A 5,721-nucleotide genomic window follows, 5' to 3' on the forward strand; every position below is an offset into this window, starting at 1 on the left:
CTTGTTTAGCACTCGTAATGACACAAACACTAAATCCTCCTTCTCTGGTGCTGTTGTGTAGCAGTGTATACACCTGAGACTGTCACCTGTCTGTCTGTCCTGCACTCTCTCTCTATTTCTTTCTCTCTGATTGTGGAATAAAAGTATGAACATGTGTTTATAAGTCACACTTGTGTTTGAATCCTGCAGCTTATCACACATTTGATTTCCATGTGTGACGACTGCAAGTGTCCAGAGTGAGGACAGACTGAGGGACCCACTGCTGCTCATCAGCTGTGAGGCCTTGCACCCCTGATGATCCACCAGGACAAATTCAGCAGTGTGTGAGGAAGAGGAGGAGGAAGAGCCAGCAGCAGCTGACAGATGGAGAGAATAGACAGACTGTTCCCTGTTTGTGAAGGACTGCTAGGAAAGTTTAACATAACTAACTGTCTGTCCTGAATCAGTCTTATTAGGTAATGTTCAAATAATTTGATCATTCCAGTGTTTCCAGTGTGGGAGAAAGTACTCAGGGCCTTCAAGTTACACACTATGAAAGGCAGCAACAAGTTTAATGTTCAGAAACCTAAAGTATGTATCAGCAGCAGAATGGAGCTAAAATAAATGTTTGTTCCAGTATTTTGGATTAGTAGCACTGCTGTGTTTGTTGCATCATGTTGCTGTAATTGTTTATATGCTTTATATATTCTGAGCTAAGTTGATCTATAGTGTTACATCATATTCTATAAGGATGTTATGTGTTTGTAGACTTTCTGCCCAGTTTGACCCATTTAGCAGACGTCAGCCTGTTTAAGGCTCTGATATCTATTCTGTATGACTTAAAGCAGTTATGACATGGTCTGATTTTCTCACCCAATAAAGGAATATTTCATATATCAGTCTACTCTTCATACCAAAACATGAAGTTAATCACAGCTTCAGACAAATTTAGTAATTTTATGAACTGAACATTGAAGACATTGAGATATGAGCTGTTGACAGGTCTGTCTTTATAATGAAGATCCGGTGTTCCCACTCTCCAGCGCTCTGTGTGAAAGCAGCTGCTAAAATGTGAAAATGATTAAAAAATGCTGTTTGGTGACCCGCTGTGGGTCCGCGGACCTGCTGTTAGATGGTGACGAGTCTGTAGGCGGGTGGAGCTGTCTGGGGTTGTTCGTGGCTCTGCAGCCGCTCACACAGAAAGATGGATAAATACTGTATTTGATTTAAATGCAGGTTTACCAACATCATAGTAGCACAAACAGAGCGTGCAGTTTCCTGCTGCTCTGCAGTCGTCGTCTTCTTCTGCTCCCTTTAGAGGTCCTCCATCTCCTCCTATCCCAGCATCCTCCTCTGTCACTCCGGCCCTCTCAACACGTTCTCACTCCCAACTCGTCAAACGTGTGACGCATGGTCAGGCTCCCTCTGCTTCACTTATGGACGCGCAGGGTACCCCCCTGGCGTCGGGAATTGACGTGAAGGGTCCTCCGATTGAAGAGATTGCCGAAGTGCCTGTTGTCGGTATATTTAGACATTTTCCAAATCACATTGTAGTGACGTATACAGAACACAATAAATTATATAATGTAAACAACTACCTGAAAAACAGGTAGAACCATACTTTTGTATCGTTTATTGCATTTACGGAGGGAGTGGTGTATGCTGGGTAATGGCACAGCTAGCTACTGGGTGACTTTATTCACCCGCTTCGGCTGTTATCAGTCCATACAATGGGCGTTATTAGCACAAATCAGTCCCATAGATATGGGCCATCTCCTGCTAGATTGTTCAGAAGGTTGTTCTCATCCATCCAGATGGAGGATCACTAACAGGAGCGTGGGAAGACTCCAGAATCCACTCTGGCTGGAATCCGGTGGATATGCAGTGTGTACAGGTAAGACCATTTAAACGGACAGCATTTATAGAATGACTATTAAAAGTCAGCGAGTGTCAGTAATGTTAATGTGGTTATGTTAGTAATACACAGAGTGCTAATATAACAGCTTTAAGATGCATTTGTAGATATTATTACGTGTTTTACCGTCTTTATGGTGCTAGCTTATATTGGAGGAAAGCTGTTACTGTTTAAACGATGTTAGCACAGAAATATTAGCTTCTGTCATGACTGATGAAGTTACTAGTTAATAAAGTTTTCAGTAAAGTGATTAATCGCAGCCACAGATTGACAGCAAATATCTCGATTAGCTTCAGTGCATCTATAATAAATATGTGCAAGTTTCAGTGCTTCGTTTAAACTGTATGATACTTATACTGACCCAGGGTCAGTGTAAAATACAATCCTAGCTGTGTGAACAAAACCTGGCTCCTTTAATCCTGCATGACAAACCTCAGGATGCAGGTTATTATTACTCTTTCCTGCTGGCACACCTGTCACACCTGAGAGTCTGCTAGAAACTTACAGTGACGTGGACATCATGCAAAGACTGCCAGACTCTGTAATACTGCAAATGATCAGTGACTCAGGTTATCACTAAACTTTAAACGGCACCTCTGTGTCTCTGTGTGCTGAACATCTAGGATTGAGTCAGGCTGCATTGACTGTGGGACTTTAATGTGTTAAAAGCAGGTTGAAGACGGCTCAGAAACATTTGAAGATTAAAATTTAGCATTATGGCTGCTGGTGGTTTGTAAAGCCTCTACTCAGCTGTATTTTTGTTACTAATTTATGTTTGTTGTTGTTTAACACAGATTTCAGAAGAGCAAATATGCTTAATAGTTTAACTAGATTTCATTTGTCAGTGTGGGACTGCTGAGTCACCTGAAGAACTCATTTCATTCATTCTCCACATGATGTTCATTTACAGAAATGTTTCACAGGAACTGATTTCTCCCAAAGGGTGAACTAGTGTGTTTCCATAGATTACCTCTGTATGAATGTACTTTTAAATGAAGGCAAGTGTTTGTCCTTTTTTGTTCCTCAGGTACAGTACGTGATATCAAGGGCAGGCGGTCAACACTGGGGGAAGACAAGAAGCAGACGTACTTCCAAGAGGGAGCTGCACTGAGGTCAGAGGTCAGAATCTGAAACAGCTCAGGTTTATATTTTAGGGGTTATAAAAAAAATCAAAATGTATTTATAAAGAAACCTTTAAATAATAGTCATAATTATGATTATTATAAGAAACATCAAACATTTAAGTGGATTTTCTGTTACACATATCGTGTTAGCCCTGCGATAAACTGGCAGCCTGTCCTGTCTTTGTCCTGTATCAGCTGGGATAGGCTTCATCCTCCCGCGACCCTGAATTGGATACATTGTATTCCAATTATGTAATCTGATCATTTACAAACTCAAGGTATCTAATCAAAATATAAGTAATAATTATAAAATGGGAAAGCAGAAATAAGTGTGACATGAATGTAAATGTGTGAGCTGACATAGAGGACAGCTACATGCAGTCTGAAAAACCTTTGTTGTCAAGTTTGCAGGTCTATCAGCACGAGACATTCTTACATAAAAGAGACATTAAAGTCTCTGACTCAGTGAAGCATTATTGGTCCCGTCTGTTTGGATAAATATAGTAAGCTGATGTATGTCTATTTATTGAGACATTTTCTTAAGTGCTTATCCAGTTCAGGATCACAGTGGAGCTGCAGCTGGATATGTTCACTAAATAAACCTTACAAAAGTTAACAATAAACCTGCATCCATGTACGTTGTTGTCCACAGGATGAGAAAATCAAACTGGAAGACTGTGGAACATGTTAATAAATGTTTGTGTGTTTATGCCTGTGTCTTTCACAGGAGGCGCTGGAAGGTTTCCCTAATAGTTCCTGGTGAATCAAAGCAGAACCATAAAGGTTGCTGGACTGCATGATGGCCTTACCCCTGAGCAGTCATCCTGTTAAAGGAGGAACCAGTTAGAAGCTGTTTTCAAAGTAGCTGAGCAGATTTCATCTCAAGTAAGCAATTAACTGTTTGTTCGTTTGTTCTGCCACTTAAAGAGCATTTAAGGACGTCTTTTGAGTGTCCAGTTGAATTAATTCTACTGGCTCTCATGGTCATTTGTTATTATAGACATATTTTTCATGTTCATCCAGCTATTTAGTAAATTCTATCTATTTCATAATATCCGTCAGCTATAAAATGTAATATAAATATAAAAATATCTAAATATCTCCTGCCCTTTATGTTTTAATGATGTAAGTCTGTTATCGTGTTACATTAGCATTCCTCACATATCAATGAGATGCTGTACAGTACAATCCTACTGACGCAGCAGAGGGATAACGACGGCTATTCAACATCGTTACACGACACATTCGAGCTGCATGACGCAGACAAAGTGACTAAATCATCTTTTTTGTGGTTTATTGTCTTCAAACCAGCAGACAAAGCTGATGGCAGAAGATGTCAGAGAAGAACTTCAGGCCGTGGACTGAAAAGGTATTTTTTTCTTGTTATCAAAAGACATTTGGAGTGACGGCTTCTACAACTGGTTGTGCTAAAGTAAAGTTTACAGTCTAAGAAATCACAGTGTTGATGTTCAGCACAAAGAGAAAAGCTCACTTGTTTGAATTTATTTACAATCATAGTTTTTATAAATTCTGACTGTAAACAGCTTTTACAGCTTTGATATTGTTTGACACTCGATATCAGGTGATAGGGTTTAATTTAAAGGTTTCTGTGTCCCAATGAGCCATTTACACTGATCAGTGTCAGTTTAACTGTAACACATTCATTATTTAGTTCCAACAGAGAAATAACTGAATGTAAAAATGGCAGCCCTCAGGCAGGTTTATAGAGATACATGCATGCATTATGAAATTTATGTATCCCAGATAATTGTTATACATCTAGTCATGGCAGACCCACCCCTTCCTCCCAAGTTAACTGCAACCCAAAAGAACTAGTGGTATTTACACACTCACAACCAGTGTGGGGTAAAAAGAGCCACCAAAAAGCTGTCAGCCACAGATGTGCTATAAGAGTTAGAAACTCTACTTATGGAGAAACTTTCTAAGTCTAACAGAGGACAGGTACTCCTGCCCAAATAACATGATATAACCCCACATACAGCCCAGCCATAAAATGAACCAAGTCATTTAGTTAAAGACAGCATGGGACCAAATGCATGTAACCAGCCTGCACCCACCTGGCATTTCTTCCTCCTGAATTAAATGAATGAATGGATGAAAGTTAAATGACTACAAACCTAAAGCCACTAGTTCCCACACTGGAGCTCCCTGACACTGTGTGTTAACCGTATTTAGCTTGTATCAACAGTTGTAACAGGCTAAGCCACCTGAGACACTGCATTGAATTTGTTCCTGTCTTAATGATTTCAGCTGACTGGTTTCAGCTCAGATGTTCTGCTTTTTCCTTTCAGTAGATCAAAGCAGCTCGTGCTCCTTCTGCTTCCAATTTAGAAGAAGAAGAAGAAGAAGGCTTCAGCAAAGTGGCGTTCATGGTCTCAGTGAACAGTCATGGTCACACACTGCATGTGGTTTTAAAAGCAACATGTCTGTTCACCACAACAATGGAGATGTGTAATATTAGTGCAGCTACGGTTTGTTCTTGAACATCAGTTCTGTTTTCTACTTTGATCACTTAGACCAAAAAAGTGTTGTTTTCAGATTCTTTCTTTTAAATCTATAAAGCACCTGCTCATTTTTTATTACAATTAGTTTCACATCAATGTTAGTGTTTCCTTTATGATCTTTTAATGCTTACACTACACTGTACACGTCTGCATTAGAGACATTTCTGTTACCTGTTTC

General features: G+C 39.7%; 1 long non-coding RNA gene across 2 annotated transcripts; it reads left to right on the forward strand.

The window, feature by feature from the left end:
* The first annotated feature begins 1,615 nt into the window (after positions 1-1,615).
* Positions 1,616-5,375, forward strand: LOC146646265 (uncharacterized). 2 transcript variants are annotated; one of them, XR_014908933.1, is made up of 5 exons: positions 1,616-1,873; positions 2,922-3,013; positions 3,746-3,903; positions 4,330-4,387; positions 5,331-5,375. It is a non-coding gene; the product is annotated as an uncharacterized LOC146646265 (long non-coding RNA). The 2 variants fall into 2 exon arrangements; XR_014908934.1 differs by having other exon boundaries at positions 4,333-4,387.
* Positions 5,376-5,721: the final 346 nt, after the last annotated feature.

This window comes from Rhamphochromis longiceps, linkage group LG19 (assembly GCF_057381845.1).
Source record: "Rhamphochromis longiceps isolate RC_006_pf linkage group LG19, R_longiceps_female_GT1.1, whole genome shotgun sequence".
NCBI lineage: Eukaryota > Metazoa > Chordata > Actinopteri > Cichliformes > Cichlidae > Rhamphochromis > Rhamphochromis longiceps.